The sequence below is a fragment of the Crinia signifera genome, chromosome 2, assembly GCF_055691185.1.
Source record: "Crinia signifera chromosome 2, ASM5569118v1, whole genome shotgun sequence".
In the NCBI taxonomy this organism is placed as follows: domain Eukaryota; kingdom Metazoa; phylum Chordata; class Amphibia; order Anura; family Myobatrachidae; genus Crinia; species Crinia signifera.
In genome coordinates, this window is record NC_139218.1 from 324711395 (window position 1) to 324727607 (window position 16213).

Sequence of the window (16213 nt, forward strand, 5' to 3'; positions counted from 1 at the left end):
CTACACAAGAACCTATAACACCCGTACAGATGAGTTTTTTTGGTGAGCACTCACCCTACCCAAAATAGGACTTAAACAGCCTTTATTAAATATAAATGATAAATTAAGAGGGAAGCCCAGAAATAGGTTATTCTGTCCCTCCTTGAGAGGGTCATGTTGGGAGGTTTGCTATATAGCCAGGCTTGACTACCCTCTCAGCCCCCGCACCCCCCTTGCCTGCTGATTCAATTACAGCAAATTGTGGGTCTTTGGAGAGGGGGCGGGGCTAAAATGACACAGGTAGTGTGCTTTTCCCAGAGAGGTGAAAATGAAAATAGGCAAGTATACATACCATCCATAATACAAATGTGTAGAGTAAAATTTAAATGCAACTGCATACCTCCCAACTGTCCCGATTGTCGCTGGGGGGAACAGTTTGCGTGTGTGTGTGTGTGGGGGGGGGGGGGGGGGCAGCCATGCAAGCGTCCCAATCTCTCAAATTAAAATGTTGCAAGGTATGCAATTTAAAGTAATTAATAGTAAATAGCAGATTGCAACAACACTTATTCCATATAGAGTGGGTGTTGGCAATCTATGTAGGTTATTCAAGATTCTGTACCCTCAAATAACAGCAATCATGGTGTATACTACCAAGCCACAGTGAAAATATGTCCAAACTATTTTTAAACTCTTAAGGTGCGTAAACACGGGGCGATATATCGGCGCTTGGATCCGGGCTCGGATTGGTGATGTTCGGGCGGGCTCGGATCTGGGGAATCTGGGCCCGCATATCTAATTCTGGTCCACACAAAATGCGGCAAAATACGCAGCATTGCGTGTGGATTAAATGCCGCTTGTACAGCCGCCCGCAACCCATCCTTGCTAGGCGAATTCCCTGCCTGGCTGCGAATGGATGTTTTGTATAAACGTTCATTCGCAGTCTTGGGTGTGCGGGCCAAATCATAGAATGATTTGGAAGGTGCACACAAAACTAATACAATCTCTGATGTTTTAGCTTAGCGTGCTGACCCGGTGATGTCAGCTGTCTGCCCCCAGCACCCGCATCACTGCCTAATCTCCCTGGGACCGCCAAGTGTTTTCATGGGTACACCCATGAAACGCATGGCGTTCCCATGCCCCCCACTGCACTGAAAGGTGTGTGCAGGATGGCGAACTGCTAGTGCTCACTTGCACTCAGCACATGCACATGTACAGAAATGTGCATAAGTAAAACATTGCTCCCCCGTGTGAACCAAAATAAGGCCCCTTGTGTATATCCATGCAGGTTTGTCAGTCTGCCTATGTGTGTGTGTGTGTGGGGGGGGGGGGGGTGTTAGGGATAAACATCTGAAGTCCACTATCAAATGATGGCAGGGCTTCCACCATTAAAACATTCAATGGGATGCTAACTAACCATTGCATCAAAAGCCTTTGATGGTAAAGTCATATGCTCAGTCATATGCTCAGTGCACATGCTTAGTGTCAGTCATATGCTTAGTGCACATGCTTAGTGTCAGTCATATGCTTAGTGCACATGCTTAGTGTCAGTCATATGCTTAGTGCACATGCTTAGTGTCAGTCATATGCTTAGTGCACATGCTTAGTGTCAGTCATAGGCCCTTATTCTGGTTTGAGTGCAGAGTAAATACTGTCTGCTTTATTTTTACACTGCAATAAAGATCTCACCTTGAAGTAAATCCCCACCCAAATCGAATTCTCTCTGCACAAGTTACATCTGCCCCCCCCCCCCCCCTTGCAGTGCACATGGTTTTGTCCATTTGAGAAGGAATTTGCCTTTTTGAGTGAACCAGAATAACCCCCTATATCCAGTGAACTGTCCCTCATAGAGGACTTCAATTAGATAGATAGTGCAGGATCTGCACTAGTTGTAGAGCACAGAATACTGTTGCAGTATCTGATATTTCCATGATATGTATCCACACTTAGATGCAACTCTGGCTATAGTGCAATGTTGCCACTTATGACAAGTTCTCAGTACACCCACACTAATGTTATGCAAACATTAAGCACCTCTTTCTGTCTCCTTTGTTATTTGCATGAACAAAGACAATATGATATTGTTATTTTTGTAATTATTATGATGGAGCTTCCTATATTGTGGTTATTAACCAAGCAGGAGTATTCACAGATTTTAATTCAAGTAGATCGGCACTCCATGCACAATAAGACTCTCTACTAACCTCCAAACTTTCAAGCGTTCCCTGAAAACTCACCTCTTCATGCAAGCCTATCATATTTAAGTTCTACACGCATAACCCTCAGAGGCACTTATGTATTATATAGCTTCCCTTCTGGACTTGTAACTTGTTGGGACTGCTATGCTATTACTGATGCTTGTCCTTGTGTTTCCCTAATATGTCCCTATAGATTGTAAGCTTGCAGCAGGGCCCTCTAACCTCCGAGTCTGTCTGTTACCCAGTTTGTTTTATCACTGTCTACTATTGTAAAGCGCAACGGAATCTAGTATAGGCTTATAATATAATTATGGGATAATGCTCCTGTTCAGTTAATCTGGCAGCACCTTTATTCAGATGATTGTGTATTGCTGCAACATTAAATCACTGAAGTGCCGCTCGCCGAATTTGGGGTAGGGAAGAAGGCAGGAGAAGGTAGGGTACTGATATGTCAGGCTGCGTAGAGCATCACACTAGAGGGCGCTGCAGCTGCCTTTTTGAATTGCCTGCTGGCTCCTTCACATTAGGAGTAGTCTCTCCTCTCTTTTGCTGTACAAAGCAGTGTGCACAGCCGGGGAAATTGCAGGGAAAGCAAGTCAGCGCTCCTCCCCAGTATCTTCCACCAGGCAGTGCAGCATGGTGCCAGATGTCCGCTAGCTTCACACTTGGACAGTCTGCCCCCCCTTCTTCCCCTCCAGTGTGTGTCTGGGACACCTCCCCCCCTTACAGGTGAAAATCTGCCCCAATGCACCCACCTGTGTGCCTGGGACCCACTCCCCTCCTTGCAGATGACAGCCTGCCCCAATGCACCCACTGTGTGTGCCTGTAACCCCCGCTGGCCCCATGCTCCTTTCTGTATGTGCCTGTGCCCCCCCCCCCTTCCCCTTTTCTTGCAGGTGACAGCCTGCCACAATGCACCCACCTGTGTGTGCCTGGGACCCATCCCCACCATGACTTTAGTAAAGCTTTTGACACTGTCCCACATCGCAGACTGTTAAATAAACTTGAAAGCTTGGGATTGGATTCTAAGATGGTTGAATAGATAAGGTCTTGGTTGCAAGACAGAAAACAGAGATTTGTAGTAAATGGAGTACAGTCAAAGGAGGGAAAGATTACAAGTGGAGTACCCTAGGGCAGGGTCGGATTAACAATGGGCCTGATGGAGCTGTAGCTCCTGGTCCACTCTCCTAATAGGCCCATTTTTTAGATGAGGACTGGGGCTTTCCAACGAGCCCAGCCCCGCGTCACTAGCCCCCCCCCCCCCCCCGGGAACCTGAGATGCTGCCAGGCAAAACTGGAACTTTTTCCCCATAGGATAACATGGGACCCGCTAATTCCGACCCCAACCCAGTTCTGACAACTGCTGGTTCCCACCCCTGGCATTACAGAAGTTCGAGGATTTCTCTGAAACCAAATGACCCAGTTTCATGGGCCCAAAATGAACGCCTTTCATCCTTCAGGACTTCATCAGGGGCAATAAATACATCCTTGCATCATTTCTCTTACATGTATCCATCATATGGGAGAGATTCCTGCATTACTCTGAAGTTGAGCGCCTGAGAGGTTGTGTTTCAAACTTTTTTTGTCTGGTGTTGGTGAAGGCTTTTATGAGGGACCCATAGAAACACTGACCTATTGGCATCTTACTAGTGCGCCGGTCTATCACTGTACCAATTCCTGTTGTATATTGATCGCTTGCATCACTCTGCACAGCGGCACAACATACTTGCCAGGCAGCACTTGAGCGAGCACTGCTTGTGATCAGCGCTGCTTGGCAGAAAGGGATCAGCTGCACATGTAGATTTTGATCCTGAAATCCCCGAATTGGCATCTCTAGATATATGTATTGTCCTAGTATGCCCCCTTGTTCTTCCATCCATCTTTTCTCATTCTGTCCATCTATTGATCTATGCATCCATGTGGTGCTTTGTCTGTCCGTTTGTCCATCTATCCATCGAGCCCCAATATGGTGCTCTCTCCATCCATGCCCCAGTCCCCGGTTTGTCTATGCCCATCTGTACTATCTGTCTTGGTAGTGTCTCTCCTGCTTTCCCCTCCCTGACACTTTTTCTCTAGCTCTTTATGCCTGACACTGTCTATATCTCTATCTTTCTCAATAACACTCTTGCCTCTGACGGTCTCTCTCCATGACACCCACTCTCTCCCTGACATTCCCTTTCTTGCTTCCCTTTCTTTCTTTCTTTCTTTCTTTCTTTCTTTCTTTCTTTCTTTCATTCTCCTTCCCTCCATGACAATGTCTCTCACTAATGCTCACACCCCTCCCTTTCTCTCTAATTCCTCCCACTCTTTCACTCTCTGACACCCTCTATCCATAATTTCATTTATCCCCCTTCTTATCCCCTTCTCTCTTTCTCCCTTACACCCTCTCCTCTCACTCCTCTCTATCTCATGCCCTCTTTTTCCAGGAAGCGCTCTCTTTTTCATCTTTGTATCTCTCTCTCCAGTCCCCTAAGTGATATCAAGATTTTGCTATGGGGCAAACAAAAATCACAGTACACACTCAAACTAAAAGACATAGCTCCTAAATACACAGAGCTGCTAATTGCCTATGCGCATTTCGCGGTCAGCTTCATCTGGATGAACCGGACTGCCGGGTTAAAGGGTGTTTAATAGCAGAAGAAGACCCATCCTTCCTGTTCAGAATGATTGGCAGCGCTTTCAACCTATCATCTCCTTTGTCCTTGGGATAAATATAAATTACCCTTCCTTTTAGATTGTATTCATTTTTATCATATATTCCTGCTAAATTTTAATTTCTTGTTGCTTAGGTCAATGGATTACATATTAATTATTTAGGAGTATTAATATACAATACAATATTTTGTTTTGATTCTAATTATATTTTATGAAATATTAATAAGATGACCTAATATATCTTCATGTTGATTTTTTTGTTTTGTTATAACTGTGAATTTTGATACTTATATTTATTTCTTTATAATATATTGTTACTTATTTTCCTTACTTCATGATTATTATTTATTTATTATATTATGTATTGCTTGTTAATTAATAAAATTACACTGACAAATTATTTCAAACAGTTATGATTCATTTAGCTTCAACATGTCCATAAATGATACAGGACTACTACTCTTAATATTCATTATTTTTTACATTTATTTATCTTTTTCATGTTGTATTGTAATTCTATTGTGTATCTATCTGTTATCTATAAATCCTTAGTAATAACCCTTTTAGACCAAAACGCCGGGTCGCACCCGGCTATTTGGACCCTGGTTGAAGCCGGGTGCGACCCGACGTTTAGGGGCATTTACACCGGACGGGCTTAAACGCCCGCACCCCCCTCCCGCCCCTTCCCGGCGCTTGAAGATGACAGCGCAATGTCATCTTCAAGCGCCGATCGACGCCGCCGTACCCGGAACGCTGCTGGGGGCAGCCCAGCACTAAGGTAAGCTGCTAGGCTGCCCCCAGTCCCCGTGCGCACCCCCCGCCATTGGACAGGAGGTGAATGGATGCCGCACACAGGCATCTGTTCACCTCCCTCCCCCGCCGCCGCTGCTGTCTGCAGAGTAAAGCAGACAGCAGCGCCGGCTGTCAGTGTCAGACTGACAATCCGTCCAACCTGCGGATGATGCGGTCCGCAGGTTGGACGTTCCCCATTCATGTAAATGGGAGCCGGGTCATCCGACCCGACGTTCCCATTTAAACCGCCCTCTACCCAGGTCCTAGCCGTGTTCTACCCAGGTCAGGACCTGGGTAGAAGTCCCGTGTAAAGGGACACAGCATTAGGGATTTACACCGCCGTTGATCCGGGTCTGACCCGCCGCTGACCCGGATTTTTCGGCGGTGTAAAAGGGGTATAAGTAACAAGACATTGGTTCCCCCGGCACACTGAATAGTTTTAGCAACCAATCTTGAACACTACATTATCATGTGGCTCCTTGCTGACTAATTGTAGACCCAATTTAGGGTAACAGTGGTGTGGGGTGCGGTGCCCCTGGACTGGTTGGGCTGGGTGGCTTTAGTGCGGCATGCCCTTACATTCTATTAACACTTTTCCCTCACTAACACTATCTCTCTCTTATTTTAATTACATTTCATTTATCTCTCTCTTTGGAGGTTATTCTGATCGGAGCGGCCAAACGTGCGTACGTTCACTATTAATGTACGCTCTCCGTACGCGGCCGTTGGGGTTAAGTCCACCCACAAAACAGCCGCATACGTACGGCCAGAAACAACGTCGAAGGGGAGTGGCGTACAATTGAGCGTACGCCAACGTACACGGACGGACCAGCCCTTACACTCCGACAACTGGCGTACAACAGAGCGTACGCCACCGTTTACGGACGTCTCTCGTCCGTCTTCCCACCGACTTCTTGCGGCTATCTGAGCGTACGCCAGCTTGCACGGATGGGTCCCTATTGTTTTCAATAGAAAACTCAGCTTATGTCACCGCTCGTGAGAGTGAGCGTACGTCCGTGCACGCTGGCATACCCTTCACATATATGGACCTGCAAATCTTGCCTTTCAACTACAATTCTGACAATTAATTAATTATTCTAATTGTTATTCAATTATTGTTTTCTAATAAAGACCCTAATAAAACAACATTTTAACCCTCATTACATGTATATTTGTTATGTTCTAATGTGTCATTTTAATCACTATCTATGTGTCCCCACATTGCTGTTACTTTTAAAACAAGTTATGTTGGTGTTTCTGTATATGTACTAAATTATGTCCATAATTATTTTGTCCAAAATGTGTAACATGTATACCTACCCTGATGTTATGTGTGATGTATTCATCTAACAACATTAAACATTCATGCATTTTCACTGTGTTATTTAACTCAAAAACACTTACATTACACATCCCTATGTACCTGCCCTTTACAAACCTGCAAACATATTTTTGATTAACAACACAGGCAACTTCTCTCTGTACAGAAATTTTTATTATTAACATATAAACTTTTAAACTTTTTAAATAAAATTATATGCGGGCCTCCAGTTGGTAAAACAGGATGTGGAGGTACAGGAGAGTCAGGAATATCTCCTGAATGATGACTGCCACCTCCTCCTGGTGCTGTTCAGTGTCTGTAGTGAAGGGATAAAAAAAAATATATATATAATATACACAAATGTTTGTTGTATTTGTACATAATAAGAAGTTGTGAGTTATGTGTGAAGGCCACATACATTTTTTAACTACATTGAAGATGGGTCTGATGTAAACACAGTACTAAAAACTACACACATACTGTACATAGTAAATAACATTAATTAAATTACTCCTTCTTGGATGAATGTTTTCTGTATCCCAATTGGTAGTTTTGTTTTGGGGGACTCACCTCTAACCTCACAATTAGGCTGTGCTATTTAAAGGTTATGACATTGTTGCGGCTTAAGCACTCCTTAATATTTTAAATTTAGGACATTGCTGTACAAATTATAGGCCTAAAGCTATGTTTGTAAAGCATGCATCCGCATGGCCTCACACACTATGAACAAAACAATCTATAAATTAATGTTGCACATCATGCTGGGAAGTGGAGTTACCCAACACCTGGACCCACATAACTACAACACCACTAATGTCGGATATCTCATTGGATGTACTGTTATGTCAATTATTCAAGGGGTGAGCCATGGCCACACTCCAAAAAAACACCAAGGGGACCCTTGTTCCTGGAGAAGGACAGGCCACACCTCATGGTCGCCCTGCAGTGATATGTTGCAACTAATGTTGATGTTGGATACACATATGTGGTTGTTGTGATTGTTTATGTGTAGAAATGTGTAGGTAAACATTAGACACATTATTTACTTACGGCTAGTTGAGCCATCCTGCTCGCCGCTGGTTGGGTGTGCGGTGGTTGGGGGGGTCAGGAGCAAGGGGGATGGGATAGGACTTGGGATACTGGTAGTGGGTTGGAGTGGGGATTGGAGAGCTTTGGGGGTGGGTGGTGGAGAGGTGTAGGGGGGTTGGAAATGGGGTTGGGAGGGGGTGGGGGTAGGAGAGGGGGTGGGGGTAGGGGAGGGGGTGGGGGTAGGAGAGGGGGTGGGGGTAGGGGTGTGGGTGGGGGTAGGGGTGTGGGTGGGGGTAGGGGAGGAGGTGGGGGTAGGAGAGGGGGTGGGGGTAGGGGAGGGGGTGGGGGTAGGGGTGTGGGTGGGGGTAGGGGTGGGGGTGGGGGTATGGGTGGGGGTGTGGGTAGGGGAGGGGGTGGGGGTAGGGGAGTGGCTGGTGGAAGGGGATGTGGAAATGGGGTGGTCCCCAGCAGGACCCAATGTCTCCTCCTCCTCTTCCTCCTCCTCCTCTTCCTCCTCCTCTTCCTCCTCCTCTTCCTCCTCCTGGGCTGCCTGCTCCCGGGCTGCCTGCTCCCGGGCTGCCTCCTCCCGGGCTTCCATACGTGCCATTGCCCGTGCTGAAATGTTCATGTTGATGGCATAGAAATCGAAGGTTGGGTTTCATAAAAATGGGGGAAAAGAAAAATTCACATTAGTCATGCTCATAACCTTACAAATTATCATTGCTGTTATATTTCAGACATTTATCATGCGAACTAATTGATATGCTACACCCAAAAACTGAGCAACTACTTAAACCCCCCCTATACACCCCCTATACACCCCCTATACACCCCCTATACACCCATATACACCCCCTATACACCCCCTATACACCCCCTATACACCCCCATACTCAGGAACATATTTATAAAAAGTACAGAAATCATTTGCAAAAAAACGCAGACATACTAGTTAATAAAAACTTACATCGGGCAATATGGCGGCGAATGGAACTCAGCATGACTGGCTGGCGCCGGCGCAGGTCAGACCAGCGCCGCTCGACTTGGGCCAGGCTTCTCTGTACGCCGGTCCGGGTGTATATTAGGCGGCGGGCAGCATTATACGCCCGCCGCTTGTCCATGTTGGACACATATGGGCCCCTGGGCCCCAGCCGCCGGTCCATGACCTCAACCAAGGCCACCAGCTCCTGGGTAGAAAACGCGCTAGCCCTGGTTGAAGTCATAGTGGCAATGGCGCAGTTATTAATTGCAGGTACATATATCACTTTTGGTGCTTGCTGATTGGTGTAAAAAATTGTTTGTTTAGTATTAACTTTATTAATCCTTCTTACATTAACAAACTGGATGCGAATAGAAACTTACGCGGACCGTTCCGATATACACACACCATAACCAACAGCATGCATTCAATGTATAGAGAGACGTACTGTATATACAGTGTGCGGAAAATAATACACGCAACCGTCTACTAATAAATACGCTGCTAAAAAAGGCACAATGCAACATGTTGGTGTATGACAATTTCATACTCATTACATATGTAAGGAAAGCATTATAACGTGATGTTTTGAAATGTGACTCACAAAGCATACACGAACTACAACAGATACCAGCTGACAACACTCATCATTGGAATGACAGGTGCACACATTTCACGATGTAGCACACAATGCTCCACAACCTGTGTATGTGCATATACAGGTGAATGATCAGGTGCGTTGAGACCCGCGTAATTTAAGCGGCAATTATCGGCGGGAAATATCGGCGTAAATTAGCAACTACATTGCGGGGAAAAATATACGCCCCCTTGTTCATGGCGGGAGATTAACATATAAATATTCAGTCAGATGCAGGCCAGAATTGCTGCAAACATGTCTGGCTCAGATGATTCCGCAGCTGAGGACGCTCTACAGAGAGCTACAGCAGAATCCCTGCTTGAAGCTTTGACCAAGAGGGAACAGGAGCGGAGAAGGAGGGCCCAAGAGAGGAGTAGCCTGCAAGACCAAGCGGGCCCCTCACTAACAGGCCCTGTTCAACCTCCACCAGCTCCACAAGGGCCAAGCAACCAGCCAGAACAAGAGGTTGCATCTCTCCAAACAGGTGTGACCCAGCAGGTGCATGGTGAGAGAACTGGGGCCACCAGAAAACGAGCTGCAACATCTAGGGTGAGGACTGAGCAGGATACCACCACCAAAAAGAGAAACCCTGCATTTGTAGAGGCAGAATTAAGAATTTTAGTGCCCAGAGCACGCGAATGGATCGAATTGCCAACCAGGAAGCCGGGTGCCAGTGCAAGGAGAAACCTTTGGGACAAGATCACAGAGGAAGTGAACCAGGTGTCACCAGTGGTCAGAGATTGGCAAGCGGTGAAGAAAAGGCAAGTGTGTTTGTCACCCTGATAATGTCATATGTGTGTACATATGTTACATGTATGTTTTGAGAATAATAGAAAGGTGTGTTTGTAGATAGTGCTACACTTCAATGTCACATGTGAACACAACCATGTCTAATAACCCACATTGATATATGAAACATGCACCATTGGTGTGATGTGAGGTTATGGGCACAGTTCTGCTCATGTGAAGTATGTGAAGTATGTGATGGGACAAGAGAAAGTGTGTTTTTGAAAGAGTTGTTGTAACATGTTCCATATGATGCTACTGAAACAAGAATGACCAAACTGTGCACATGTAGCTGGTGAGAAACTACACATCCCAGTATGCCATCCCATAGTTCAATTACTCCATAATAACCACACTGTCAAGCTATGGTGGAATGTGTAGTTTCACAACAGGTGGAGGTGCATAATTTGGCCATGGATGATGTCATTTCTGCATAGTGATCTATGTATGTGCATTTAGTGGCCTAATGAATGAGATGAGACACTGAAATGCCTCCTAATGGAGACATTAATGTGTGTGTGGGACACATATGGCTAAAAAACATAAGATGACCCACACTAGGAAATGTAACGTAGTCATGATGTTCACTAGCACAGTGGTGCACATATCTCATGGTGATATTTGTATTTTTAAACTTGTAGGTGGACAGACTTCAAAACGACACTGAAGAGAAAGATGACTGACCGTTACAACCACAGCATGTCCACCGGGAGGGGGCCTATGCCAGATAATTTGGAGTATACCCCCCTGGAGCAGGACGCCTTGGATGTCATTGATGTGGCCGAGGTCAGGGGGATATCCAATATGGATAGTGAGCTCCCGGCGGAGGTCTTTGCTGCTGCTTTTGATGGTAAGTCACAGTAATGCATTGTATTTTGAAAGATATTTTTTTGTGCGTATGTGATGGTGACATTGTTTTCAATTATTATCCTAGAAGAAGCAGAAACCCAGGATGAACCGGCAGCATCTTCCTCTGCAGAGCCACAGGTGGAGCAAGTGGTCCAGCCTCCACCAAGACGACACCCCCAGCCACAGGAGACATGGGATGCCAGCGTGATGGTGATGCTGGAGAGGATCGAGAAGCAAGGGGTGGATGCTGCGGTCCGTCAGCAGCAGGTTGGGGAATTTCTGGCGGATTGTAAGGCCACAAACAGGCAGCAGTGTGAGGCCTTCAACCGCATGAATGACACTCTGGCGGCTGGCATGCAAAGCATTGGCCAACACCTCAGCCGCCAGAATGAAATTCTTGCGGAGCTGCTGACCACCGCCAGGTCCCTAAGGGGCAATCCCCCATCTGCTGGCCCACCCCAAGCTGCTCCCCAACCTTCCACCTCTGCTGACCCTCCTGTGTCCACTAGGGGAAGACGCCGCAAGCCATCTGAGCCAAAGGCCCCGGTCCCCAAGGCCCCATCTAAAAAGGGGAAAAAAGGGCCCAAATAATGAGACCTGGTTCACTTCCTCTGTGATTGGACCCCAAATGTTTAAATTGCACTGGACATCCACTTCCTGAGTTGGCCATCGATCCATTTTCGTGCCATGGGCATTAAAGTTCTTATTTTGACCTCTACAAATGCAGGATACATTTTTGGTGGTGTGTATCTTGCTTAGTATTCACCCTGGTTGTTGCAGTACGTATTCTGGTGTCCCCATTTCTTTCACCATTGCATTTGCAGGGTAACACATGTTTGGAGATATGCAACCTCTTGTTCTGGCTGTTTTTTTATTTTTGTGTCTATTTTATTTGTTTATTTGATTTATGACATTAAAGTGTCAAATAAGCTGTGATGCTGAACAGCAAATACATTTATTTTACCAATTAAAACAAAATTGTTGTATGTGTAATTTCTTGTGTGAAACAAATACTACATTGGTACTTGTTTCCTAGCACGGCCACAATCTGGAGTAATCGTGTCCCTTAATTAAGGAACACGATTACCCCCGATGGACCCGATTTCTTTTGAAATCAGGTCCATTTTGCCGGCTAGGATACAATATCGGGGGCATCGCGTCGGTCGGGACCATTAACATTGGTCCCGACGCGACCGACGCGATGCCCCCGATATTTCCATAGGCTTCAATGTTAAAAAATATTTTAACATTGAAATCTTGTCGGGAAAGTTAAAATATCGGGGGCATCGCGTCGGTCGGGACCATTAACATTGGTCCCGACGCGATGCGACGCGATGCCCCCGATTTTTGCATAGGCTTCAATGTTAAAATATTTTTTAACATTGAAATGGTGAAAAATTGTGAAAAAATGTGAAATGGGCCAATATGACCCATTTCACATTATAGATGTCCCCGTCGTCACCCCACGATAGACGCCAACCCGAAGCGTGGCGAGCGCAGCGAGCCCGCGAGGGGCGGCGGTGCGCGTCCTCCGACCTTTTCATTCCCCTACTATCCACGTCGGCGTGGAGTTGAGAATAGAATAGTGTGGCGAGCGCAGCGAGCCACCGAGCCCGAAGCGTGGCGAGCGCAGCGAGCCCCGCGAGGGGACGCGGATACCTTCACAGTTATACGCGTCCCTTCGCGGCCTTCACAGGTGTCCGTGGCGACGCGGATACCTGTGAAGTCCGCGAAGGGACGCGTTTACCTGTGAAGGTATCCGCGTCCCCTCGCGGGGCTCGCTGCGCTCGCCACGCTTCGGGCTCGGTGGCTCGCTGCGCTCGCCACCCTATTCTATTCTCAACTCCACGCCGACGTGGATAGTAGGGGAATGAAAAGGTCGTAGGACGCGCACCGCCGCCCCTCGCGGGCTCGCTGCGCTCGCCACGCTTCGGGTTGTCGTCTATCGTGGGCTGGAGTTTACACGCTTACATTTGGGGGGGTTGGGAATTTTTTTCATTTAATCCAATGTAAAATTGGGTCCCAGGGACCCAATTTACATTGGATTCCCAATGTAAAATTGGGTCCCAGGGACCCAATTTACATTGGATTCAATGAAAAAAATCGGGTCCAAAATCGGTCGGTCGCGTCGATCGCATCGCATGCGACCAAATCGCATGCGATGCGATCGACCCGATTTTTCCGACACGACCACCCCGATCTAAATCGGTGTGGCCGTGCTAGGAAACAAGTACCACTACATTTATGTGTACTTACTGACCAGGGTATTTTTGAACATTTGTTGAAGTGTGGTAGAAGTTTCCCATGTGTAACCCTCTCCATGGCCATTCCCATGTTCCTATCCAACTTTTCCCTGCTAATTAGTTTGTGTCAGCACATGTGCAGAGCAACTTAATAGGTGAGAAAGCAGTTTGTGTGCAGGTGAGGTAGCTCCTACAGTAGTAGGTAAAAGCAGGTCCAGAACAATGCTTTCCTCATGGAGTGGGTGAGGCAGACAAACAAGGGTCAAAAGGTACATTTGTGTAGGAATGCATATGTGTCCTCCCTAAAAAAAGATGTGTGAATCGGCCAAACATGAGAAAATTGCTTGTGAACAAACATGTATAACTTTTTAAATATATATGATTTTACAGTGTCATAAGCAGATGTAGGAATCCTTTGTTAGAGAGATGTGAGTGCAATAATGTGATTGGTGGCATCTTACATCCAGAGTGTAGTAAAATCCAATTCATAGCAGATCAGATAGTGGTACAGTTCTGTATTTTGGGTACTATACAAAGATTGTGTGCAAAATAGTGGGCATGGGCTTAAAACATTGCTGAAACATCCTTTGTAGGTGTTAGATGTGGTTTATGTTATTGTATCATAAATACAAAACCTATGTTTGTATTAGAGTGAACACGTTGACACATGTCGACTTGTGTAGATTGAGTGTGCTACTGTGTAAAGTCTATGAAAGCACATAGTGAATGTGTATAACTGTTTTTCAAATACCTACCTTAGCATATATAAGCAGGTCTTAAAAAGATTCTTACCTTAAATTAAACAAACCTTTAAATGTAGAGAAGTATAGAAAGATAAGCTTCCAATGTGTTTGAGTGCTGTGTGTGGCTTGCAGGTAGTGAAATCATGGTTTTGACTTAATAGACTGCAGCATTGCTTATTACATTCAGGTGTATGTGTTTGAGTAGTAATCAGCGTAAATTAGCAAACCCAGGCGCACGCTGGCATGCGGTATCTGTAGGGGTGGTCTGAGGTGGCGGTTGGCGGCCGCCTGTTTTGTGTCCGAAATGAACGGTGCTTTAGGCGATCGTGCGGTAGTAGCACCGTTCATTTTTGGTGCACACCCCCGTGTACGCCCATATTTACGCCCATTTTCCCTCATTATTTCGGCCGCTCCCCTCAACACGCCACTATGCCGCCCCCAATGCCCGTACTCTCGCGTACAGGTTTTTCGCACGGAGAGACCCGTCCGTAAGCGTTGTGGAGTGTTCGCGCCTGCGCATTGGCGATTGTACGCATGCGCAGATCATGAAAAACCCCGGAACGTACGCGTCCGGCCTGGCCTCACCAACCAGAATAAGGCCCTTTATGTATAGCTTCGGCTTCCTATCACTAATTATTAACACTTAGTATGTCACTGGCATGCCGCGCTGGGCCTCCTAGCTTATGATAGTTTTTAGGGTGCCACACCCTGCACCTAGATATAGCGCTAGGGACCCCCAATATACAGAGAAGCCTTGACGCGGCTTGGGGGCATGTCATACACCTGCGCAGGTATATGTAACCAATATCTCTGAATTCTATTATCATGTAGTGTTCAAGATTGGTTGCTAAAACTATTCAGTGTGCCGGGGGAACCAATGTCTTGTTACTTACTAAGTATTAACCCCTCCCTTGCATGCACCTAAAAAGTTTTACAGAACTAATTTGAGCATCTACCACTATCTGTATGTATGTTGTGAGAGGCAGAGAGGAGCTTGTATTAGGGGGAGATGCAGGTCCTGATATGCCACACCTCTGGGGTTGCTCCAAGGTAGGTAGCTCTTAGTTCAGATATACCAAGTAAGGAGCCATTATCATGTGGCTCCTTGCTGACTAATTGTAGACCCAATTTAGGGTAACAGTGGTGTGGGGTGCGGTGCCCCTGGACTGGTTGGGCTGGGTGGCTTTAGTGCGGCATGCCCTTACATTCTATTAACACTTTTCCCTCACTAACACTATCTCTCTCTTATTTTAATTACATTTCATTTATCTCTCTCTTTATGTATAGCTTCGGCTTCCTATCACTAATTATTAACACTTAGTATCTCACTGGCATGCTGCGCTGGGCCTCCTAGCTTATGATAGTTTTTGGGGTGCCACACCCTGCACCTAGATATAGCGCTAGGGACCCCCAATATACAGAGAAGCCTTGACGCGGCTTGGGGGCATGTCATACACCTGCGCAGGTATATGTAACCAATATCTCTGAATTATATTATCATGTAGTGTTCAAGATTGGTTGCTAAAACTATTCAGTGTGCCGGGGGAACCAATGTCTTGTTACTTACTAAGTATTAACCCCTCCCTTGCATGCACCTGAAAAGTTTTAGTGAACTAATTTGAGCATCTACCACTATCTGTATGTATCTATAAATCCTTAGTGATTGTAGGGGAGTATGATAGTGTAATAGAGATTATAAGTGAAAGTGTGAGTTATTATGTGAAATTAAATTTAAAAATATCTGTGAAAATTAGAATATTACAGAATAATCCATTTCTGTATTTTTTTAAATATTATTTTGTTTTAATTAAAATTTTCATTAGTCATATTTTCAGAAATTAGGTATTGCATGATATCTCTTAATACGTATCACCCTTCCATAATAAATTAAGATGGTTGCGATTAAACGGTAAGGGTAATTAGTCTTCAGGCTATGGATACATTATAGTTGATGTAAAAGAAGAATAGTTTTACCTGGATCTTAAAAGCCTGAGGGCAGGTCTCA